Source organism: Carassius auratus, chromosome 9 (assembly GCF_003368295.1).
Source record: "Carassius auratus strain Wakin chromosome 9, ASM336829v1, whole genome shotgun sequence".
NCBI lineage: Eukaryota > Metazoa > Chordata > Actinopteri > Cypriniformes > Cyprinidae > Carassius > Carassius auratus.
In genome coordinates this window covers 33,721,375-33,749,001 of record NC_039251.1, presented here as the reverse complement: position 1 = coordinate 33,749,001, position 27,627 = coordinate 33,721,375, and the positions used below count along the sequence as shown (strand labels likewise).

Sequence of the window (27,627 nt, the reverse complement as noted above, 5' to 3'; positions counted from 1 at the left end):
AGATAGATAGATAGATAGATAGATAGATAGATAGATAGATAGATAGATAGATGTCCTGCTTTGGGATTGTGGGTCACTCTCGGTCTGTGAATGTAAGCAGCTCTGATTTGAGTTTTCCTTCAGATGAAAAGCTGCTGCTGGAGAGACTTTCATTAGCGTGAAGCGCTGACCCAGGTTCAGCCGCTGTGTTAGTATCTCTCTGCTAATGATTTCTGCAGCACAAACCTTCTGACCTGCCAACATTCTCAATTTCCACAGAAAAAGAAGAGAAATGGGCCAGCGAGAGGAGGGGGAGGGGAGCGAGGGATAGGGGAAAAAGAAAAAAAAAACAGAAGAAAGAATACATATATTTTCAGATTGGAACGGTATGAGAGAGCAGTGATTTGAGGCATGCTGGGAGGGTGGTGCATGCTGGGGCATTGACTGGTTGTAGGTGCACTGTGACATACATAGAGTGGTGCACTGTGTGTGTGTGTGTGTGTGGATGAACTTTCCAATAAACCCTCTCACCCTTCAGACTTAAAGATTACATCCTTCTCTTCCTTGAAACACATACCTGCAAACAAACACTTACAAGCGTACAATTACTACAGTGTCAGATTTATACAGTGTTGTCTGTGCAAGAGCTGATATACACACACAGACACTGTCAAAACATTCACAAACATACAAACCATCCCTTAAAAAAGGAGTTCCAGTCAAAAAGTCACGTATTTAAAATAAACTTATTTCATAGTATAGCTCAATAGTATTGTTTCATAGTATAGTTTCATAGTATAGTTAAATATTAGAGTTCAATAGTACAGCTCAACAGTATAGCTCAATGGTCTAGTTTCAATCTGACTTTGCTGCATCCTGGAATTGAACAGCTAGTTTCGTCTGGTCAGAGGAGAACTGACCCCCCAACTGAGCCTGGTTTCTCCCAAGGTTTTTTTCTCCATTCTGTCACCGATGGAGTTTCGGTTCCTTGCTTCTGTCGCTTCTGCCTTGCTTAGTTGGGGTCACTACATTTACAGCGATATTGTTGACTTGATCGCAAATAAATGCACAGACACTATTTAAACTGAACAGAGATGACATCACTGAATTCAATGATGAACTGCCTTTAACTATCATTTTGCATAATTGACACACTGTCAATAGTATAGTTCAAAAGTATAGTTTAATAGTATAGTTCGATAATCTAGTTTCATAGTACAGATTAATAATATAGTTTTATAATATAGTTGTAGTATATAATATAGTACAATTGCATAGTTCAATTGTATAATTTCATAGTATAGTTCAATAGTATAGTTCAATTGTATAGATTCATAATATACTTCAATTGTATAGTTCAGTGGTATAGTTCAATAGTATAGTTTCATAGTATAGTTCAATTGTATAGTTTAATCGTATAGTTGAATACTATAGTTTAATAGAATAGTTCAATAGTTTAGTGTCATAGTATAGTTCAATAGTATAGTTTCATAGCATAGTTCAAAAGAATAGTTCAATAGTATAGTTTCATAGTATTGTTCAATAGTATAGTTTAATCGTATAATTGAATAGTATAGTTTAATAGTATAGTGTCATGGTATAGTTCAATAGTATAGTTCAATAGTATAGTGTCATAGTATAATTCAATAGTATAGTTAAATAGTAGTATCATAGTATTGTTCAATAGTATAGTTTAATCGTATAGTTTAATAGTATAGTGTCATAGTATAGTTCAATAGTATAGTGTCATAGTATAGTTCAATCGTATAGTTCAATAGTATAGTGTCATAGTATAGTTCAATAGCATAGTGTCATAGTATAGTCTCATAGTATAGTTCAATAGTATAGTTCAATCGTATAGTTGAATAGTATAGTTTAGTAGTAAAGTTCAAAAGCATAGTGTCATAGTATAGTTCAATAGTATAGTGTCATAGTATAATTCAATAGTATAGTTTCATAGTATTGTTCAATAGTATTGTTCAATAGTATTGTTCAATATTATAGTTTAATAGTATAGTTCAATAGTATAGTGTCATAGTATAGTGTCATAGTATAGTTCAATAGTATAGTTCAATAGTATAGTGTCATAGTATAATTCAATAGTATAGTTCAATAGTATAGTTCAATCGTATAGTTCAATAGTATAGTTCAATAGTATAGTGTCATAGTATAATTCAATAGTATAGTTCAATAGCATAGTGTCATAGTATAGTTCAATAGTATAGTTCAATCGTATAGTTGAATAGTATAGTTGTTGAATAGTATAGTTTAATAGTATAGTGTCATAGTATAGTTTCATAGTATAGTTCAATAGTATAGTGTCATTGTATAGTTCAATAGTATAGTTCAATAGTATAGTTCAATCGTATTGTTCAATAGTATAGTATCATAGTATAGTTCAATAGTATAGTTCAATAGTATAGTGTCATAGAATAGTGTCATTGTATAGTTCAACAGTATAGTTCAATCGTATAGTTTAATAGTATAGTTCAATAGTATAGTTACATAGCATAGTTCAAAAGTATAGTTCAATTGTATAGTTTCATAGTATAGGTCAATAGTATAGTTCAGTAGTATAGGTCAATAGTATAGTTTCATAGTATTGTTCAATAGTTTAGTTTAATCGTATAGTTGAATAGTATAGTTTAATAGTATAGTTCAATAGTATAGTGTCATAGTATAGTTCAATAGTATTGTTCAATAGTATAGTTCAATCATATAGTTCAATAGTATAGTTCAATAGTATAGTGTCAAAGTATAATTCAATAGTATAGTTAAATAGTAGTTTCATAGTATTGTTCAATAGTATAGTTTAATCGGATAGTTTAATAGTATAGTTTAATAGTATAGTTCAATAGTATAGTGTCATAGTATAGTTCAATAGTATAGTGCCATAGTATAGTTCAATAGTATAGTTCAATCGTATAGTTCAATAGTATAGTTCAATAGTATAGTGTCATAGTATAATTCAATAGTATTGTTCAATAGCATAGTGTCATAGTATAGTTCAATAGTATAGTTCAATTGTATAGTTCAATAGTATAGTTTAAAGGGGGGGTGAAATGCTTGTTTTTACAAAATATCCTGTTAATCTTGAGTACCTATAGAGTAGTACTGCATCCTTCATAACTCCAAAAAGTCTTTATTTTTATTATATTTATAAGAGAAAGATAGTCTGTACCGATTTTTCCCGGAAAAACACGAGCGCCTAGAGGCGTGACGTGTGGGCGGAGCTAAAGAATCACGAGCGCCAGTAGGCTTTTGCGTTGAGAGCGTTTGGAAGCTGTGACACAGATCCAGAGGCTGAAATTTAACAAGAGCAGCATCAGCAAAGGCGTCTCTATGTGGTATGAACTGAAACTGTATATATTTGCTTAGCGGTTTTGGAAAATGACTAAGTTCAACTTTATGTCGTCTTTTTTTTTTTTTTTTTTAAGCTGTACATGTGGAAAGTGCAGTTTGATGACAACATCGCATGTTGTTTACTTGATGTGCTTACGCGCTGATAGCTAAGTTAACAACACAGAGATATTTGAAGCAGTTTTACTCACCGCATGCGGTTCCAACACACGATCGTGACCCTTTTTCGTTGGGACTGCATTATCCTTAAGAAATAAACGATGTGCAAATCCGGCGTCAAACTGGGCCTTGTTTGTAAAACAAGCATCTTCGAAATGCAGGGAACAAAAAAAAACACTTGCACAACTCCGTTAATGCTCTGTAAAAATAAACTCCATCCACTGGTCCCTTAATGCTGTTTCTCTTTTGGTAATCTGTGCAGGGTTGTCTTGCCCTGGCAACCAAAAACACACTTCTTTTGTGACTTTTCGCGACGCTCTCGCTCTGATCAGTGAATCGCTCTGATCAGTGAAATGTGTGCTCAGCCTCGCTATACGGGAGTGCGCGCTCTTTCGGCAGAAGTGCCTTAGGACCCATATAAGGAAATTCCGCTCCATTTAACACACAGACCCATACTCGAAAAAAACTTTCCGAAACTTGTGACAAACCGGAAGAGGTTTTTTTGGAACAAAAATACTCCTTCAAACGTACAACTTAATTTTTGAAACTTTGTCCATGTTTAGCATGGGAATCCAACTCTTTAACAGTGTAAAAAACTCAGTATGCATGAAATAGCATTTCACCCCCCCTTTAATAGTATAGTTCAATAGTATAGTGTCATAGTATAGTTCAATAGTATAGTACCATAGTATAGTTCAATAGCATGTGTCATTGTATAGTTCAATAGTATAGTTCAATCGTATAGTTCAATAGTATAGTGTCATAGTATAGTTCAATATTATAATTCAATAGTATAGTTCAATCATATAGTTTAATAGTATAGTTCAATAGTACAGTTCAATAGTATAGTCTCATAGTATAGTTCAATAGTATAGTTCAATCGTATAGTTCAATAGTATAGTTTAATAGTATAGTTCAATTGTATAGTTCTACCAGAAAGACTCGGGAGATAGAAGGATGTACGAAGCATACATTTATTGACAGCTCAGCGAGCACAATAATAAATTTCTTTGGCGGAAGGCCCCGTCCATGGTTCGTAATCCGAGGGTAGCGAATCTGCATTTCCTGCCTGAAGACGAAGGCAGGGGCGCAGCCGACCCCCCTGGAAGGTAAGGACAGGACCATCCTGGTGGTGGTGGGGAGGGTGGAGGTTGTTGTCGCGTCGGCATTCGCAAACTCAAACATGTGTAAGTACGATCTTTTATACAGGAGTATAAAGACGTGATTGGATAATGATGAAGGTAATTAGTGACGAAGTGATTGAGTCTTCCTGGCAGAACTTAGGCTAAAGCTTCCATTTCAATAGTATAGTGTCATAGTATAGTCCAATAGTATAATTCAATAGTATAGTGTCATAGTATAGTTAAATAGAATAGTTCAATAGTATAGTGTCATAGTATAGTTCAATAGTATAGTTTCATAGTATAGTTCAATTCAATTAACATATTTACTGACATATCGCTCAGAACGTATTCATATAAAAATTATAATTAAACTTTATTAGGAATACTACTCGTGCACAATGCATATTTCTCAATATTAAAGGGTTAGTTCAGCCGAGAATGAAAATTCGTCCATCTTCTACTCACCCTCGAAGCATCCTAGTTGTATGTGACTTTCCTCTTTCAGAATAATCCAATCGAATTTATATTAAAAACTGTCTTTGCTCTTCCAAGACATTCAATGGGGGTAAGTGGGTATTTGTTGTCAACTGTTCAAAGGACGTGGAATAAAGTGCGTGCATCTGTAATAAAACGTCCCTCACACAGCTCTGGGGGTGAATAAAGGCCCCTGTAGGGAATCCATTTGTTTTTGTAAGATAAATATCCAGATTTCAAACGTAATAAACACTTTTTTTCCCTCACTTCTGCTGACTGTTGGGAACTGGAAAACGTGAAGGTGGAAGACAGAACACGTATACATCATGCGCGTGCCTCTGGGAAATCTAGGAGCAAAGGAAACAACTTTAGCAAAGATTCTATTCCGAAATTCCATGCTTCTAATCATGACCAGCGTGATTTCACATCTTCTCAACTGTTGACAACAAACACCCGCTTACCCACATTGAAAGGCTTGGAAGAGCAAGGACAATTTTTAATATAACTTCAATTGGATTATTCTGAAGAGGAAAGTCACATACACCAAGCATGCTTCGAGGGTGACTAAAAGATGGACAAATTTTCATTCTTTGGGTGAACTAACCCTTTATGAGCCACCCTCCACCCTTAAAACCTGACTAAGGTGCCCTTGAGTAAGGCACCGAACCCACAACTGCTCCCCAAATGACACAGCATAAATGGCTGCCCACTGCTCTGTGTGTATGTTCACTGCTGTGTGTGCACTTTGGATGGGTTAAATGTAGAGCACGAATCCGTGGATGGGTCACCATACTTGGCTGTATGTCACGTCACTTTAACTTTAAATGCAAGATTAAAATTTATTTAAAGTTTATCTGAATTATACTTGCAATAATTCCACTTCACTATCAAATATACTTCAGTATACTGTATCTTTAGTTCAGCACTTTTTCTGCACAATTAAAGTGCATAAGCACAAAAGTAGTTGTTCGAGTTCGAATTAGTTGTTAGCAGACTTTAACCAGTTAATATACTAACTGAACAATTGCAAGGTATTTTTATTAAATACATAAATGTATTTGTAGTATACGTAACATGACATAAATATTTTTCAAATATATTTTAGTATATTTTATTTTTCACTAGGGGTGTTCTCAACTGTATTTAATGTTCTCTTATAGTGTACGTTTTAAAAGAACTGTACTTATATATAATATAGAAATAAAGAAAAAAATTTATTAATGAAATAAAAGGTCACTTAAGTGTACTTAAATTGAGCACAATTTCATTTCTATGTTTGTTAACACACTTAAGTAGACTTATAATATGCATTTTTTAATGATGTAAAATTTAAAGTTTTACTTAAGTGCGTGTTTTAATAATATTTTTTTCTTCATATTTGAAAGCGGTACATTATTTTGATATTTTGACTAACACTAAATCACATGTAAACTACTTGATCTTAATTTTAATAGTACTAAGTTATTCATCATCACATTTAACATTTATATATTTTTTATCAGTACTTAAATGCAACTTCATTACAAACGTGTAATTGCAACTACATTTAAAAACATGAAAAGTTTAGACTTGACAACAATGTATATTTTAGCTCATCTTCAATATTTGTTAAAGTAATTATGAAAGTACTTCCTACTTAAGTAGGTCAAAAAGCACTGTTTTTATAAGATGAGGAACAATGTAAATCTAGACAAGATTCATTCAAATAAACACTCATATTCACACAGTCATGATGAGAAAAAAAAAACACTGTAGGTGTTGTCCCTCTTCATACCGCGGTGGTCTCTTTACACGGTGGAGCTGTGTGTTTGCTGCATGTGTGTTGGTGTGAAACTCAAGGCAGTGTAGCGAGTGTAGGGTCCTCTGATCATAATCAGGGTGTATTGTGAAGGGTCGTCCTGGCAGTGATTAGATAATGAATCTCTGAGACACTTAAGTTCTGATTCAGTTCAATTGCTCACCGCACACACACAAAGCTAAATTGTGATTGGGGCGGAGCAAGAACCAATCACAGCCCGTGTTACAGGTCTTCGCAGAGGTATTGAGTCACGAGTCTGACCACTCACTGCACTCGGAAGGGATCACATGACCTGCCATGAAGTTTTTAATAATTCCATGGAAAGCCTGCATGCAATGTGAAACCCTAAACAGTAGCACATTACACAACCACACAAACACACGCACGCACGCTGTATACATGCATACACATGCTAAGCTTTTACAGTCCAAACAATGTGTTTGCATACAAAAATAAGCTGAAGTATTAGTGCTTTAAAGCTGAAGACAGTATATGTTGATTAAGCAACAACATTTTGCAATTCATAAATCATAGATGCCTGATGACCATTCATCACGCGGGAGGCATGTGTGGCTACGATCGGCATGTGTGTTTTTTGTAGTAGGCCTGAGGGTGTTTAGCTGACACCTCTCTGGAGCCGGCCGATGACAGCACAGGTCCTGCATGCAATACGGCATGACAATTATTCACTCCCATCTATCTTACATGTCACTCTAAACGATGTCAAACAAGTTTGAGCAAGAAAATATTGATGATTCACTTACCTTAACCATGACACAAAACTGATTTTGCCTATATAATTATTACCCAATTCCCTCAAATTCACAGATATTCTAGCAAAACTGCTCATAAAATCTCTTTACTTTCAACCAATTCTATATGAAAATAAAACAAACAAAAGCTTTACATTCTATCAGTTCCAAATGAAAACGGTTTTATGATTCTTTTTTGTCAAAACAACATTTCTTTGCACATAGAATAATGGAACTCTTACAAAGCGAGGCCTTGTTTTGTTTCGTTTGTTTCATTAATATCTAGAAGCATGATAGAACGTTAAAAAAGTGAATCTTTAGTTTTGATTTGCATATGGAATTACGGAACTGTTACAAATGTAAGCTATCATTTAGTTTAATTTGTTTATAGAGTCATAAAACTGAAACAGAATCATTTGTTTAGCTTTGCATAAAAAATCATGGAACTGTTACAACTTGAATCTTTAGTTTTATGTTTTGTTTTTATGGATAGTCAATTGGATCATGGAATTTTATAAAGCAAAGTTACTGTTTTATTTTGTTTTCTGTTTTGTTTTGTTGATAATCTATAGAATAATGGAATATTAGAAAGTAATTTTTTAAACTTAAAATAAAATATTTTTTTTTAACTGCTTTATGTTTCTCTGTTATCAAACTAAATCTTTTGTTTTGCACATATAGAATCCTTTGTTTTCTTTTGTTGATAATCTACAGAGTCATGGAATATTCGAAAGTGAAGATTTTGTTTGGCATATTTTGTTTTTCTTGGTGTATTGAATCTTGGAACTGCTACAATGTGAAGATTGGTTTTGTGATGTTGATAACGCATACAATCGTGGCATATTAGAAGGTGAAGCTTTGGAATAATGGAATAATGGAACTCTTACAGATTTAGGTTTTTGTTCTTTTTCAATCAGTTGTAAGATGCAATATGTTCTCAAACAAAACAAAAGCTTTCATTTTTGAATCAGTTGCATGAATCCATATGCAGAACAAAAAAAGGGTTCCTTTCTTAATTTTCCAAGATTCTATGGGTTATCAACAAAACAAAACAAAAATGCATAATCATCGTAATAACTTGGAAATAATTTTGATAACATATTATTTGTTTATTATATTAAGTCAAAAAATAATCTTTAACATATCAGGAGTACATTTCGCCTATGAACAATTTGAAATATATGAGTCAAAGTTTCATGACATGATCTATTAAGCATTGTATTTCATCTTAATTTTATTAATAAAATATTGTATAAGGCTACTTTGCCCTGTGTCATATGCAAGGTAAAGTCTTGCACTTTGCAGAAAGCTTTCATGACGTTGTCTGGCTGTCCTGCTGAAATGAAGTTATCCAATTTCTGCGCGGCTAATGAGGCTGTTTTGGTTGCTCTGCTCTCTCTGAGGTACTCCACAGTATAAACAGTTCACTTACCCCACGCAGAAAGGGGCTAATCAAGGGAATTATTGTTTTGCTGCTTCAATTTGCCGGTTCCCAGTTCTGCAGTGATTGGGTAGAAAGTGTGCTATTGTTCTCTGCGTTAATGCTTGAACTTTAAGAAAAAAATTACGCGAGTCATTCCTGGATGGCCAGAAATATATCTGCTAATTTAAGCACCATTGTATTTTCCATATGTAATTTTTCAAGGGAATCTCTCTTGGGATATTTTATTTATCATTTCACACAGGGATTTCTTCAAAATGTGTTAGTCACAATATTCACTAATAACACCATATGTACTGAATTTTAGGATAACTATGCATTTATTACAATTACAATTTATTCATTAAAAAAAAAATTGTTAAGTAAAGACAAAATTGATTCTGAATGTATTTGATTTATTTAAAAGCAGTGGGGAAAAATTATAGGTATAAAGCATGTGTTAGTTTAGTTTGCATTTTTCCAATATTTACATTTCCCAGTAAGTGAAAGCGTCTGTTTGATGTTTGAATAAACACGGATCGCAGAGGACAAGCCGAGGGGAAATCTCCACAATTAGTCCTTTAACAACAGGTTGGGTGAAGTTCTCTGAGAAGACTGCACTTATGAGGGCACGGCGCCACAGCCAACCGCAAGAAAAACCGTAAAAAAGAGCTCTGGAGGAGGGTGAGAGAGAGAGCGGCCTCAGAAGTCAAGTCTATCTGGCAATTACCATTTTACTGCTGTTCTTTAGTTACTGTATGTTTGGAAGGGCCATTAGCAGGTGTGCCTGGGCTGTCTGACCCAGCAAAAGCCTTCATCTTTAACAGAAACAGCCAAAGCCTCGCTGAGAAACGAGATCTGTAGAGCCACAACAGCAGCAAATACAAGTGTTCATGCACACCGACACACAAAGTGCCTGTGAAGAGATCGAAGCTTTTTTCACAGCACAGCTGTGGTAAAAAAACTGAATTGAACATTTTAAAAAGCAAACTTAAATTAAAGAATTTTAAAAACGTAATTTATGGTAAACTCAATGCATCTTGTGCATATTATTGTAGTTATATGTATTAAACAACTGTGTGTATACATTTTTAGGGAGTATGTATGCATAGGTATTTTCCATAGTCATTTACATATTGCATATTTAATGCATGTAAACACAAGTATCTGCAATTTATGGGCAATTGTAATACATATGTATAATTTTAGTAGCTTTGCCTGAAAAGATATTCAACTTTTGTCTGTGCTGCATAAATAGCTAGATGCACCGAAGATGTACTGTATGGTCTAAAACCTGTGATTTACTGTTCATATTACATCAATGTGATGTATCTGCATACATGGTTTTTGTGGATAAAGCTGCACAGCATGATATTTACTGAGGATTCGCAGAATCACAGATAGGCTATTCAGTGCGACGCAAGTCCATTATTAGGCAGAAAAACATACGAGGCACTCAGGACAGATTCTGATGCCACAACTGTCTCCTTTGTTGTTGGCGGCTGCGAGATCATGTGATCGACATCATTCACTCAAATTACAGTGCTCAGCGGCAGTCCGCTTCCTGTGCGTGTTCCCACACGTGAAAAGGGAAGAGCACATCTAGATCACTTGCATTCCTTGGCTCGCTGTTAAGATCTTCTACATGAATGTGCTGCTGCAATTGCCCTGGCATTCAAGACCGTAAAAGCTACTTTACGAGTCTGTCAGAAGAAGAAGCCATTCGTCTACACAACAGCAAAATAATCTGGTTACATACACAAATATAATGGACTCGCCATGTTTACAGAGTGCAAGCAAGACGAGTTCTCAAAGAGACAAACTGCTAACATTTCAGACACCACATGTAGCTTGAAAATATCTCATTTGTTGCAGGCCAGAATGTTTGCTCTCTCCCTAGCCAAAACGGTGGAAATCTTTTCCCAAATACTTCATTAACATAATATTATAGAGGCCGAAAGCGCCGGTAGATGAGACATTGAGAGGTTTCACTTGACAGGGAAGATAACCTTTCAATCCGGCTCGGAGATTCATGCAGTCAAAGAATAGATATATCAGGACAGTCCCAGATTTCATTAGCCTTGAGAGACAATAATGGTTTTCATTCGTCTTTCACGGGAACGCTCGGTCTGACATTTCCCTGCCCCGGCCGGTGCGTCTGAGAGCGGCTTGATTGAAAGGAACCATCATATGCACATTCGTGTTGTCCCACACCATTCCGAGAGCAAACCGTTTTAGATCCTTAACTATAGCCGCCGCTGTGATTGCTCAGCCACCGGCAATTTCCTAACCAACCACCACCTGAACAATGATGTGTTCAGCCCTCTGCTCTCCAGGCTTTCTGAGGGGGAATCATCCAACAGTTTGGAACGAGATCTCCATAGCAACTCCTCTTTGAGGGGTTTAGAATCACCATCCAGTAATTCTATGATCATCAAGCACAGCCATTCCCAAGCGTTCTTTTCACAGCGGACACGGGGCGGTTTGGGGAGGGAGGAGGAGGGAGGGAGGTTGAGGCTGTTCGGAAATTCTACAGTCTATTTCAGGCAATTCATCCAGCCAGCCTCCATTAGAATTCAAAATATTTCGACCTTCAATCACGGAGCGTGTTATGTGCAACTGCTGCGATCTCCAGTCAAGACGAGCGACCGTTTTAGTCTAATCACCCAGGACGAGGCAAGGCAGAGAGAGACTCCTCAATCGGAGACTAATCAAAATGCTCGTTTTAAACGCTGACAGTCTCTCAACACGCGCCGCCGGATTGAAACCCCCTCCTCTCTCTCGCTCTCGCCGCGCCTGTCTGTAAATGGCGCTCAAAATACAGTAGATTTTCTCATTGACTGCAATCACATAATTCATCGTGGTGACAGAGTGTGTAAATGTTGTAGTGTGCACTGTACATCGGGAGGATTTCTCCTTGTGCTGTGACATCAGTGTATGTGTCTGTCTAGTGCCTCAAGCACTTGTGTGCACTTACGCGGAAAAACGGTACAAATGCTCTCGATGCTTGTGGGAAAAATAAGAGCTGAGAACAGGCCAAGCTGTTCCTCTCAAAAAACCTTTAAAACGTTTAAAATGAACGACTTGCTTTTTGTGTCGTCCGAGATGCAAAGGATTGTCAGGGTGTTCTACACTGAGAAAAAATACTTGTGTAGGACCCACTCAGAAATTTCTAATAAATTTCCCAAATAATTCGTAACTATTTTTACGTTTTGTCAAATTAGTGGCGAATTGGTATGAATGCAAGAACTCAATTAATTGTGCATTTTCATATGTTACACCCAGCCAATCACCGATCGAGTTATAGGTTCAAGGGTGAACTTATATGTTTAGGGTCAGATTTACTAAACAGGGTGCAATCCCATAAAAGTGCTGAGGTGGAAAGTTCTGCAGCTGATCTACTGACAATCCGCAAAATAAAGAAAACAGATAAAGTTAGATCCTTTTCATAATGATCAACGCAATCTACTATGAACAGTGCAAACAAGCAGAGCCAATGATAATCAGGCACAAACAATACATGCATGCAAATTGGGTTAAAACATGGGCTGCATTCGAAATAGCATATGACCCTACTATATAAAACAGTATGTGAAAAAAGTATTTACTAATTTATAGTGCTCACAAAAGAGTAGTATTCCGGCGTGATTCTGAAGTGTGCACTGAAGTGTGCATATGACGGAAACTTTAATATCCCATGAGGCCATGGGAGAGGATTTATGGATGGCAGTGAAGTGAATGACGCTGGTCACATGACACTGACAACACGGCGAGGATGCGTCCAGATTACATTCATACTACACACATTCATGCAATACATACTCTTCTTGAGGTCGCAAAGTAATTACTTATTCAAAAAAGTACTAACTCAAGAAAGTGTGATTTTAAAAGACAAAGCCATGTTTTTTTCGGATGATAAATAATGGCAAAAAATACCAAATACCAGTAAACTGACCACATCAAAACATAGTCAATCACCTCATTTTCACTTACAGACGGATAAATGTTGCGTTTGAAAGTGAAATTCCTACAAATGGATAATCAGTAAGTTCAGCTGCAAAAATTACTGTCCACACCTTTTCATCACTTATGTTTCACTGTGTGTCTTCAGTAAATCTTGACAATATATTTTTTTAATGCCAAAAAAGGGTTTGCGCTAGTGCACGCTGTTAGTAAATCAGGACCTTAGTTAAGGTTTTTCCTAAAATCATACATTTTCGTTTAAATTCTTTGAATTTGCAACTTATTTGGCAAATTGATGAATAGTTGTTTTTTTCCAATGAATGCAGGTATCGTGTTCATAAACAGTGCAGGATGAATTAAGTTTAAATCTCAGGGTAATACATTTGCTTATTCACCTTTATGTATTTCTGTGCAAGTTTTTTTTTTTACATTTTTCTTAAAGTTGTTAATGTCTTGATTTGCTGAACAGTGTTGTAGATTAAAACCAACTGACTGTTCATTTAGGCAGTCAGAAAGATGAGCACAGAGTAATATTAAAGTGAAAGCCTGGATTACAGCGTGACAACATGTGTTACATCACCTCTATGCACTTGTTAACATTCTTTCAAATTGCCCCTGGGAAATAAAATTACACAATTGTCTTCCCACAACTAACACACGGCCACTGGTTATTGTTGCATGTGGACAGAATGTTATCTTACTAAGGACATATGTCTAATTATGCCACACCTGTACCACATCACACAGCATCTCCCAGAGATACACTCTAAAAAATAAAGGGGCTTCACGATGCCATAGAAAAACCTTTTTGTCTAAATGGTTCCATGAACAACCTTTAACATTTGAAGAACTTATCTGTTCAACAAAAGGTTCTTTGTGGTGAAAAGAAGGTTCTTTAGATTATAAAAAGGCAAGAAAGAGATGCTTCTTTAAAGATCCTTTGACTGACTGGTTCCTTGTGGAGCCAAAAATGGTTCTTCTATGGCATCGCTTGATTTTTTCGCCTTATTTTTAAGAGAAATATGGTCAGCTTCCAGCAGCTCCAGAGGTGCCAGATGCTGAAATGTAAGATTTTGAGGTAAAGTACCAGCAAAACCCAGTTCAGGATGTGACTATATTAAGACGTTTGAATCTACCACATTGGCTTTGTTCTTCATTGTTTGGCTTGATACCAACTCTGTGTAAACACAACGGGATTTCTGCACTTTTACAGGAGTGTAAGTCTCTGTAACATAACAGTCGTCTTCAGAAGTGTCTATAATTTCACAGAGCTGTATTTGATACGCAGTCGTGTGCAGGTGCCAGTGTCAGTAGTGATTATAGAAGGTGTGCATTTAGAAAAGCCAAGCACAACAGTGACGATCAGCCCGTGTGAAAATGCATAGCTCTGGGGAGCTTTGGGCCATGCACAGGGCTCGAGCAAGAATAACAGAGCGGCATGGAAAGAGACTCATAATGTGTACCAGACTAAGGCAAATGAGATGGGAAGATTTCTACACTCACAGACAAACCACAATTCTCCCAGCTTAAGTAGACCGTCGGTTAGCTACCGTGAAGCTCTTTCCGAACATGAGGCACGCAGAGGCTTCAGTTTTCAGCGCTCAGATCCCTAAACTCCTCTCTAATAGTTTTTGGAGGCTCAGAGTGAAAATAAATCCACTGTTTACACAGCCTTTTTGAAATCATTAGAGTACCAGAAAATCTCGGCAGGGTATAGGGTTGAGCAACATTTCCTCGTACTTCAAAAGTCTCTGCAAGAGCCTGCAATTCCAGTCCAACCGCTGCCTGGCTCCAATGACTAGCTGATAAAACACACCCTGTGTTTGGTTACAGCCATACAGCCACCAGCGGTTAAACCCATGAAACAACCATGACTATCATAGAGAGACACAACGAATGAGTGACACCCTCTTATGTCCAAAAAAATGATCTAAAAAGGGTTCAGATTTGTCCAGATGCTTAAATCTTACATGATACACAGTTGGTTTTCAATGATCTAGTAAACTCCACTAGGGATTCAGTTCTCAAGGGCTCCTAAGTCGTGGTATTGCCGGCCCGAGACTCGAGCCCACAACCCTAGGGTTAGGAGTCAAACTCTCTAACCACTGGGCCATGATTATACAATATAATTATACATAATGTAACTTGCACAGTCCAATTCTTGCAGGCTGTTTCTGAATGCTTAGTTGAGAAGGATACAGCAGGTCACTGTAATCTGGCGTACTTTACTAGGAATGTCGAGCATCGTCAAACCTAAAGAGATCCAAACACCAGAAATTGCATCATCTAATCATCATTCCTTAAATTACTGATAGCATGGATCAAACGAAAATGTACGCAAACCAGTCTTAAAAAGATCACAATATAATAATTATTATATCATATGTATTGCACATGGCAAATAGATATTTTCTGAATAAGACACAGAAAGGAGGTGTGTTTTCATGTAAAAGGATGATTTTTATATGCAAGATGCAAGTGGTAGATGAGTTCAGGGTAAAGTAGTGTCTGGTTAAACTGGATTTGGGTGGTTAGTGAGTAAGATTTTCGCACTGAAATAACATGCAAAAGTGTTGGGTCAACAGTCTGATTTCCAGTTTGAACCTAGTGTTAAATGTAATGCTGCAACAGACAATTAATTTGATACTAATAATCTAAGAATTATTAAATACTGACTAATTGTTGATTATTTTATCAATTAATCAGTAGGCTTTGGTGTTGGGTGTTGGAGTTGGACTTGAAGGTTGTGAGTTTGAGTCTCAGGTTGGGCAGCAAATCACTAAAATTTTGAGTTATGCATATCCATATACATAAAAGCTGCTTCATAGCCGGAAATCAAGCTGTAACTCTAACCGAGAGCCACACTGACACGGTTTAAAACTGAAAAGCTGCATGATTTAAAGCTGAGTTAGTCGCTAAAAGTAAAGCGTTTATTGAACTTCTTTTTACCCCAAATAAAGAATGCAAAATTATTTTTCTATTAGCATTTTTTTTTTTTTTTTTTGCACTGGTTCAACTTCATTTGCATCTCATGAGTGTCTTGTTCTATTGAATTGCATCTGAAGTACAGTGGTAATGAGTCCTCTGCACAATCTGACTTTGTTGCAACCTAGAATTAAACTGCTGGTTTTGTCAGGTAATTATTTTGACACATTATTTCCCTGTGTAAAGCTGGTTTGACACAATCTGCATTATAAAATATGCTATACAAATAATGGTGACTTGACCTTACATAAGGTCGTATGAGATCAGACCATCCAACCACAAAAAATATTTTCCAACAATGTTTTATTTTTATTTTAGTGTGATTGTTGTTGATAATGTCGACTATAATCTTTCCAACCCCAGTTGAATGTTTCATGTGAATCTTACGAGACTTTTCACAGATCGAAGGTAACAATCAATACATGACCTAGTAACACAGAACTAAACCCAAACGTGACCTCTGACAATCATGCTCATAACCAGCAGTTTTCTACACTAATCCTATAATCAATCGAAATGACTTTTCCGGTTTGCCGTAAGGCATGAATGTCTGCATAACCTTTTATATAAAACCAAGAAAAGCAGCACGCTCACACATATTCTGGGCAATATTTGTGCCAAAGCAAAGTTTTATGTTTTACACTCAACGTATTTGGCAAACGTTCATTTCGATGCAAGAAAAAGCGTGTTCCCACTACCATATAATCAGGAGATAAAAAGAAGAGCCCTGGATGTTGAAACATGTCCCTGCTGACACTGGATAAAACATTTCTATAATTACAAAACAAAGACAGAAATTGTTAATGGTTAAGTGGTGGAGGAACCATTTATACTCCATGGAATCTGCTCAAGGAAAACAATGGCGGGTGAAAACTGTGAGCCGTAAATTCATAAAAGAAAAGTGTCTGTTTTATGGGCTGGTTTTCCAGTTCTATTCAAAGGCTTTGTTTACGACAAAGATTTTTTTAAAAGGAGCTGGATATGGTTAAACATACAAGGAGCCATAAAATACAGCAATATCGCAATGAATATTTAGAATAATATATGTGATGGCGTTATAAATCACATAAAAATGATATTTGATTCAGCATATTGGCTCAGTGGAAGCTCCAAAAGGGATTTGTGGAGAAACATTTTAAAAGAAATGACAAACTAAAGTATATTCCAATTACACTCTATACATAATATGAGCAATCAATGTAAGACTGATCTGCAGTACTGGGACGTTTGGATTTAAAATGTAATTAAAAAATTTTACCCAACAGCTGGGTTAGTCCATATTTGGCCCAAAGTTTGGTTGAAACAACCCAGCATTTGTGGTTTTCTCTGTAAAGTTTTCTTCAGCGCTGGAAACCTCCAAGTGCACTTGTACATGATGATACTGCTATTACACTATTCAAATGAAGACCCTTTGGCTTTCAGACAATGGAAATGTGTTGTTATTTGGGTGGTTTCTTGTCAGGGACCACAGCGTCAACAGAAAAGTAGGTTAACCTCAAGAAACGCTTCACATATGAAGTCATTACTACATATAGACTGGCTTTCATACTCAGGACTGCACATCTGCAGCACGTGGATATACCCAAAGAAAACAATCACTTCCTGACAGACATCTGCATTGCACACAGCTCCGGAATAATAGTTTTCACCTGGCATCTGAGGCGCACATGAGACGCATAACACAGTGTAAAATATGAAAACCTCTAAGAGAGCCTTTCAAAAAGTTTCCAAAGGTAAGACTGACGCAGCCTGTCTCGCCTCACAAGGGCTGCTGAGCATCTGTCAGAAAATGGCCTCGGAGCTGCCTTGACACTTTTATTCCCGTGTCCAGCAGTAATGCCAAGCAAAGAGATCCACTAAACAATGAGTATAAGCGCTCGGTATTGTAACCCTGTCCCCTCGGCCTCAAACGGCACATCCACTAATCAGAGCTCTTCTCCAGTAATGGGAAAGTCAATGGCTGCATACAATCAGTAAACAAATTCTGCTATTTTTAAAAAGAGCCTCCGTCTCCATTTTAGTGCTGGCAATTTAAATTATTCTACCGTGTAACACCTTAATTGTGTAAGACAAAGACGATGTCGAGAGCACAAAAGAAACATGAGAGGAGCGTAATTTCTGTGCTGCCACGCAGAGATGACATGTGATAAGCATTGAGTGTGGAGCGCTCCGCCGATGCCAAATGACAGTTTGTAGTTAGTCGCCATAATAAGGCTGAGACAAACAGTTTGTCTTTAAGCTGTTGTGAATGGCAGCCTCTTAATGAAGATAAAGAAATGCAGTTAGGAGCATATCAAAGTCGGGCCGTGCTCAATTCTCGTCTTGGATTTCATTATTGGCAGTTAAACAAAGCGGTTTTCATTTGCAGCATTTAAACATTGAGGGTTGCCTTTCAAGGATATTGATCTTTTTTTCAGAGAGATGGTTTTAATCCACTGTTTCTTCTGGGAATGCTGTATTTATTATGCTGTTGTTAGTGGCCGACTCTGCCTTGCATTCAAAAGCCTATTAAACTCAGATTGGAGTTTTGTGGTTTTTGGCCCATGTCTGTTTACTCAGAGAACATTTGCATGTTAGTGCACTCCTAAAATATGACAAAATTAACTTTTAGAAGATTTGTACTGTGTGTACAATAGGACACACTTCAATGGTTTCTTTAAAATGTTGCTGGTCAGTTGACATCATCCAGTCCTCTTATTTTTAACCTGGATCTGGTTTTGGTTTCGAGTTGGATGGATGGCGTCAGTAAGGTTTTATTTCATTGATTGATTGAAATAAATTAATACTTTTATTAATTAAGGACACACTGAATTGATCAAAAGTGACAGTAAGTGACTTTCACATTATTTAAAAAAACATGCTTTTCTTTTCTATTAAGGTTTCAATAAAAATCTTAAGCAACACAAGTGTTTTAAGAGTTGATATTAATATTAATGTTTCTTTATCAGGAAATCAGCATATCAGAATGATTTCTGAAGGGTCATGTGACACTGAAAACTGATAAAATAATGCTGAAAATTAATATTTGCACCATATAATTAAATTACAGTTATTTTAAATTGTAGTAATATTTCACTATATTGCGGTTTTACTGTATTTTGCATAAACGTCTTGCGTTAAAAGGACTTAATAATAAAAAAAAAAAAAAACATTTAAAAAATCTTAACAGCCTCAAACTTTTGAACAATAGTGAAGGTAGCAAAGCTGTTTTCTGATCTGACCTGACTGTACAAATAATCCAATATTCCTTCAACACTTTTAGTCAGCAGCTTGTAAAGGCAACCTAAGTACAAAAGAGTAGCAGCTTGAGCATTATATAACTTCTTTATGAGTATCTGCACACAGTTTAATATGACTATGTTATCGTGCAAACTTCTTTCTGACCAAAACTCCACACTCTGAATCATGTCGGCCCTTTGTGATTTCGTGTTAAGAAACATGCCAACATGTGGGTGCACTTTTGTGGATATATTTCTGAAGACTCCTGCACACTGCTGCGATGAGTAACCTCCATGACGAGGTAGCCATAAAACTATAGGGAGTCACTGCATTGCTCACGGTTACTGTGTGAGAAGGAACAGGTGCCGTCCCATCCCGACTCGGCCAGACAGACGCTCTCACTCATGACTCAACTCCCAACATAAAACTATTGCATGACAGGAAGCCTTTACATAGCGCACACACCTTCTTGACAGAAAAACATATATTACATACAGCACATCCCACACACAGAAACCATCAGAGAAAACCGAGACTAGAAATCTCATCAACAATATCACCCACTTCTGAGTCCAGAAAAAAAAAAAATATATATATATATATAATTACAGACATTCAGTGTGGAGCCAACTGAATATTCAATTAATTTTTAGGGCTGTCAATATCGCAATATCCACAATGAAAGTTTGTGTTTAGATAATATAATATGGGCAAAATATGTAATATTTTTATATATAATATAAATCATATTTAAAAAAATATATATATAACAAAATATATACGTGTGTGTGTTTACAAATACATTTAAATATGCACATACATATACTGTATTATGTAAATACAAACTTATTTCGTGGAAGGAATTAATCATGATTAAGCAATTTGACATATTAAATTAAATAAGATCAGATAAATAAAATAAATATTGTACTGCGCAGTTAAAATGTTTGAGTGCCATTAAATTAAATACAAAATATAAAACCAAGCATTTTTTTTACTTTTACCAAATTCCTCACTTTTTTGAAAAAATGCACTTTTTAGCTTAGCTTAGCATAGATCATTGAAACAGATTAGACCGTTAGCATCTCGCTCAAAAATGACCAAAAAGTTTCGATAGTTTTCCTATTTAAAACTTGACTCTTCTATAGTGTTGCTTTCATCAACGAAAATTGACTGAATATCGACGTCAACGACCCTTTATCACGTGACAAAACCGAGACGAGATGCAACAAAAAATCCTGGTCATGTGACGATGACTATAATTAAATGTATAATGCAATATTGTTGATGAATAAAAACGAGACTAAATGTGGTTTACAAAATAAAAACTATGCTAAAATGTCTGTTCATTTTCGTTGGCCAAAATATTATAACGTTATTTCATCTCGTTTAGTCGCGTTGTTATTATTATTTTGCAGTATTTGTGTTTCCTGTGTCTCACTTCAGGGGCTGCATCGGGTCACACTGCGCAGACGCAGGTGATGTCACTTCCTTAAGTCCCACTCGTGACATTATTTAAAAGATGTCAACAAACAAAGTTAAGTCTGACACAGAGAATGGGACCTATATGTTTAATTCTAAAATGTTTGGCTGTTAAAATAAATATTGTAAATTCAAATCAGAGCGTCTTCCGTGTCTGGAATGGATGTATTAATGAGTCTATAAGTTAACAACGATATAATAAGATAACCTTGTTTGAAATGGGTTTGGCTAAAAGAACATTTTATTTTTGTCTATACTACTAGGTACTTACACTATATTGACTGGGTTAAATAGAATTGCATTTCTAAAAAGAGACTAAAATTCAATGTTCATTGACTAAAACTAGACTAAAATTAAATTAGTTTTTGTCGACTAAAACTAGACTAAAATGTCATGTCAAATGACACAAAGACTAGACTAAAACTAAAATTAACACAGCTGCCAAAAACAACACTACTCTTCTGTAGTTAAATTGTGTACTAAGACTGACGGAAAATGAAAAGTTGATATGGCTAGGAACTATACTCTCATTCTATACTATAACTATACTATACTCTCATTCCAGCGCAAATCAGGGAACTTTGCTGCTGTACCATGAGTGCAACAGGCGCAGTGATATTACACAGCACCAGAAAATAGTCCCAGAATAGAAACAGCAACTCTGCTATTGCTGCAACTATAGAAACTAGCTGGGGACTATTTTTCATTTTCTGTCAGTCTTAGTACACAATGTAACTACAGCTGAGTAAAGTTTTAAATAGGAAAAATTTCGAAACTCTTTGGTCATTTTTGAGCAAGATGCTAACGGTCTAATCAGATTCAATGGTGTATGCTAAGCTAAGCTAAAAGTGCTGCTGTCAGACCCAGAGATCGACTGAATTGATTTGAAAACGGTAAACTTAAACCAAAAATAGTGGGGTGTTCCTTTAAAAGCACACTTATCAAGCAAATAAATAGATAAATGTATACATGAGTGAAACATGGTTGTAGTTAATGATATGGATCATCTAAATGCATTTTGGAGCCACTGTAAATAAATGAAAATAAACATCTATAGGAAAGTGGCCCAGTGGGTGCTGGTCCAAAAAAAAAAATCAAGTTAGCAATGACAGATTATAATTGTTTGATTAATAATTTTTATAGCATTGACAGAACTCCAAAAAGCATACGGCCTGATATATTTATTTCTTAATCTTTTCCTTTCATTCTTTCACATTAATTGACTATGTCTAGGGCATAAAGAAAGCTTTCAACAAATACAGACAGACAGATGCACAGCGTGAGGCAGAAAAACCCCATACCTGGCAGGTGTGTGTGTGTGTGTGTGTGTGTGTGTGTGTGTTGTGAGGAGGGCAAAAGGCAGCGTTGGTGGTGCCTGGATTCAGTGTTTTTATCTGGCTCAGTGATGCGGAAGAGAAAGCCTTGAGATGCAGAGCTGACTTCCTGAAAACAGAGACACAGCGCATACACTGACATGACGGTCATAAGAACTGTATAGACACTAAAGAACATTGTCTCATTTCCAAAAGACAAAGAAAAATAACATATGACTCCGAACTGACGCTCTGCTATTATTCCAGCACAAAGCCTGATAACAAGGCCTTTAATCCCATAATAGATCTGTTGGATTTGGGATTCAGGGGTAAATAGTTTGTGTGGGTGGAGTGGTGGAGTGAGACCACGGCCTCATGTTGATCAGGATGAGCGATTTCTGCAGCGTCTGAAGAGTCCTTCACTCGGGGAAGGGTGTCTCCTCCTCACCTGCTGCTGGGAATGAGAATCACTACTTGGTCGAGACGCAGAAACCAATAGGGCTGAAATTGCTTTAGATTGATGACATAGGGCTCGAGGTCTTTCGCTGTCCAGAATAACGCATCCAATCTGACAGCAGAATATAATTCAAGGGCACTTTAAGAGTGACCTCTAAAGTAGTGAAGGAACCACTCTGTAAACAGCTGAATAAAACACTGCAAAGACCGTCAAATCTGCTTGGACTTGCTATTTATATATATGTAAGTATATATGTAAATATGTATGTAAGTCGCTTTGGATAAAGGTGTCTGCTGAATGAATAAATGTAAATGTTAATATATGTATGTATGTATATATAGTATATTTAAAAAAAAATTGGTTTGACTTATACACACAAACACACACACGATCCAACCAAAAATTATCCAGACACCAGACATTATATTTTTTTTAATAGTGAGTGCAGGGTGCTACAGTTCATTTATGTAAGTGAGGATTGCAAAATAAATTGTGACATAAATCACCCAAAAATTATTTATACAGTCGACTACCAGTAAAATTTATTAAAAATTGTTTAACTCTGAGCTCTTGTCATATTTTATGAATTATTTTCCAAACTATAGCTAAACTGTTAAAGATGTCTGAATAAATTTGGTTGGACTAATATATTTATAGGATTGGTCATGCCACTGAAGACTGGAGTAATGATGCTGAATGCTGAAAATTAATCTTTGCATCATAGGAATAAATTACATTTTCATATATAAACAAATAGAAAACAGTTATTCTAAACTGTCCCAATATTTAAAAGTATTACTATTTTACTGTATTTCTAATCAAATAAATGCATACTTGGTGAGCAGAGACGAGGGGGGGGGGGGTCATACCCCTTGCAAATAAAGTTTGCATAGTGTTTGCACTATGCTTCGTTGATGGTATCAGATGGAAATGCCATAGTACTGAATGGATTTTCATATACTACAGACTCGGTGCTTAAAAAGGCCCTTAAATAAAAATAAAAGACAGAATTGTCTTCATCTTTATGGCAATACATGACGCTGTGATGTAGCAACAGCATCTTAGCATCCTCATACACCATGATATTTAAATCACAGAATCATGACAGTGCTCTCTTTTTGTAAGAGCTGTGTAAGCAGTTTAATTACATCTTTGTAACAAGTTCACAGCAAACCGCTCGCGTCTCACGAGATCTCGAGTCCAAACCCAATTGGACAGAGCCGTCAGTCACACGGTCACTACAGAGATGAGCAGTGGTGGACCACAGCACCTCTTCCCCACACAACCCATCCCTCTGCGCCACAAACTACAGGCGACAGCCTCGTCGTGTAGCGCTCGAGCGCTTCTCGCTCGGCACCTGTTGGCGCGTGTGTTTATCTGAGCTGGATCCTGACAGAACCAGCCTCTCTTGATTGCGACTGCAATGACAGACACGTTTCGGCTCAGAAACGCGACCTCGCGTGCTTAATGCATTGCTTGTTTTTTTTTTTTTTTTTGTTTTTTTGTTTTTTTTTATTGTTTTGTTTTGGTAAAGCTGTTTTTTTGGTAAAAATAAATAAATAAATTCAGTATTTTTTAATTATAAATTATATATAACTAATATATAAAAAATGCATTAAATATAATTATAATATAAATTTGAATACATAAATAAATTAACGTGGAAAAAATAGCAAGATAGTAGCCTAGGCTATCCCGCAGTTAAATAATCCCAAAACGGCATTAACATTAACAAACACCTAGAGGAAGTAGGAAAAATTTTTATCATATGGCATACATATGTTTCCAAGAAGTAGTCATGCATTCTGTGCGCAGTGTCACTGTTGCTCTACTGTGACAGGAGGAGAATAGATAACATTCACTGGCCACTTAAGAACAAACACGACATCCTTCGACATGACCCGCGCGCTGCAGAGCGATCCTCCACTGGCTCTTCGTCTGTGAGCAAATTATGAAAGAATATAATGTGCACGGATAAGATCACCATGTTTGGATACTGAAATGGCCACAGAAGGCTGTAACCCCAGTGATCTGTTCCTCCTGTTTTTCAGATAGAGAGAGAGAGAGAGATGTGAATAAAACCCCCTGAAATGCATCTTCATCTGACACTACAGTTTATAAACACTGACCAATTTGACAAGTGTTAGTTTAATACGCGACTGGTTTAATTGCATAGTTCCAGCAGTTATATTAATAGCTGTCCTGCCGTAAAATCCGACGTACAGAGGAATTGCAGGTTTATTTGGAAGCGAATGTCACGACGGACACCGGTGACCTTTGCGCTTTTCCAAAAACAATAGTCCCACACCCAACAGAGATGTGTATAGCTGTGTGAATACACTAGCAAATGCATTGTATGCATGGATCTGCAAAACTCGTTATTGCATCTGTGTCTTCGTTTTACTAAATCTACCAACTGAAATAATTGAGGGAAAATGTTCTGCTTGGAAGCACAAAGGCGTTTCTCTTCAGTGCGCTTTGTTTTGCGCCACCACGTTCACAAACCTCGCGTCCATTCATATGGCTTTATTAAAAAAAATAACACAGTTGCACAGAAGAAGACTTAGTCCTCAGTGTTTGGTTAGAGCCTTGAATCACGGTGAGCTCATTTAACATGCTTGAACCTGTCAACGGACTTAACAAGTGTTGGTTTTATTGTCAAAATCATGAAGTGCACAAACACAAGATTGTGTTTCTACTGGCCACAGAACAGTTTTTTTCCAGATAGAGATATTTAATCACAAAACCAACGTGCGAGGTGCACCGACAAGTGACATTTGCAAGAAAAAAACATCAACTGACATTGAGTTAATATTTGTTTTGACTCTCTTTGAATTGTTAGGGGGAGGAAACCAGGATGTTTGGGGTGATCAAGTGAAGGACCTGTAGTAGAGAGGGATTTAAAATGAGCCAGATTAGTTAATTATCCACAAATGCGCTTTTCCTCTTAAGGGTGGGGACAAATTAATCCCAGCGGCAACCGAGAAAAAATCTCCCCTGAAAACCGCTTTCTCCCTCTTGTGTGCGAATACAGGGCTTCTGGAGCGGCCCAGACCCTTTTAATGAATAGGTCCGGATTAATCATTCATCTCGCGCTGTTTAACGCTGTGATGGATGTATATCGTCACTCAGGCTCGAGACAATAGATGCACAGCGTTTTGTTCTTACCAAATAAATCACTCACATTGTTTAAGGTACATTGATCAATCTAATGACTTGTAATAGGCTCCTAATTACAGAAAAGTGCTCGCACCAGCCGGACTGTGCTTTTTAATACAAATCTAGTTTTAATTTAAATATGCTCAGCATAAGGTCCGGTTCGTTTTGATGATCAGAATGAGCCTAAACTAAATACTAAATTAAAATTATGATAGTATGCAGTGACATCTAAGTTGCTTAATTTTAAACGAAAGACCTGATTTTTTTTCTTCTTCTTCCAAAAAATAAACAAAAATGAATGTAGTTTTAACCAATTACAAAACATTTAAATGTGACGTTTAATGTTTATTTTTTCTGTCTTTATTATAAAATTGAGCTTTATTTAGATGATCCGGTTTGACACATAAATGGTAACAGGAGCAATCAGTCCACAAATTAAAATAAACCACTAAAAGTGAATATATTCATTTCTATATGAATCGCGAGTAGTTTGTTTATTGGCCTGTTTTCATCAGCCTCTAATATTGGACACATTTCGCATGAACTGGTAAGAAAAGCACATCAGATGCCCCAGTTTTATTTCATTTGCAGCAGTGTAAACATACAAGCAGTACATGCGCATACACGCATATCTAAATATGTAACCTAAACCTATCCGAGCTCGGGCCAATTTGTTTACGCTGAACAGACGTTTAATAGTGTTAATTGTTCCTCCGTCAATTTGCAGTGATTTGCGGAAATCCAGCGATTCTGGAGCCTCCAGCACTTGTATTTGAATAGATTGTTTTATACTCCCCAGCTCTCTCCATAGGAGGGGATTTAAAGCGCAGCGCTTCGGAGTAAATTGCATCCAGCCTGACTGGCAGCGTTCAGCCGCTATAATGGAGCATTATTTGGTCATTTTGAATACAGTAATGCACAGCGTTTCGGCGGGGCCATTCTCAAGAAAATTGCTTTAACTTTTAAAAGGAGGCGATTCACTCCAAAGCAGGCCATTGTTATATTGTCATTATAGCCTTAAATGTTTTAACAAGCAGCGCAAGACACTGCTAATGCATTGATCTTTTTATATAAAAAGAATTACTGAGAAAAAAGAAAAGAAAAATGGTCACAATTAATTATTTGATCTGTTATTTATCCAAAAGATTGATGTGTGTGTATATAGCTATATATATCTATATATCTATATATATATATATATCTATATATATATATATATATATATATATATATATATATATATATATATATATATATATATATATATATATATATATATATAGTTTTTTATTTAATTATGTACAATTTAGCGCTCAAACTTTGCATTAAGAATTCATGGGTTATATAAATTATAAGAATAAATATTTTGTAACATTTGTTTACGGTTTTTGAGTCATGTGCTCGCGTGTTGTTCTGAAGGTATGGTATGAAAGGAAGCGCGAAGGTGAGCGCGCGCATTAACACCCCAAACCCTAACCTGCGCCCCCAACACCCCTCCCTCTTTCTCTCTCTCACACACACCAAACACTCTCAACAAAAGTCTAACACACCTGTTGTGGGATCAGTGGTGCCCCTCCGTCCTCTTCCCCCGAGATCCATCCTTGCATTTCATCGACTGGCTCTAATTTGAAAGTTTGACATATTTTGGAATATTTGGAATTTTCAATAAGTTCAAAGCATGAGAAAAACATTCTTAAATGTAAAAAATAACAGCATTAATTAATAAATAAAAAGACAAGGACGCTGACATTGCATGATGCTTATGGTTTTGTATCCTCTCAAAACAATTGCCTATCACCTTATAATAACGCCAACGAGCCTAAACAGAAATATCATCGTGGTTTTAATCCATACATTAAATAAAAAAATAACTAGGCTACTACAAAATAACAACATCATTACAATAATAACGCGGTCACAGCTGTAGACGGTTACACGCGTGAACCTTTAATTTTAAGCATATCCGTTTGCAAACCGACACAC

General features: G+C 36.4%; 1 long non-coding RNA gene across 1 annotated transcript in view; it reads right to left on the bottom strand.

The window, feature by feature from the left end:
- LOC113109113 (uncharacterized) overlaps positions 1-27,627 on the bottom strand; it is a 32,651-nt gene that overhangs the window by 4,809 nt on the left and 215 nt on the right. Inside the window, exon 2 of the long non-coding RNA XR_003292844.1 lies at positions 27,195-27,265. This is a non-coding gene — a long non-coding RNA (uncharacterized LOC113109113). The remainder of the gene's footprint in view (positions 1-27,194; positions 27,266-27,627) is intronic.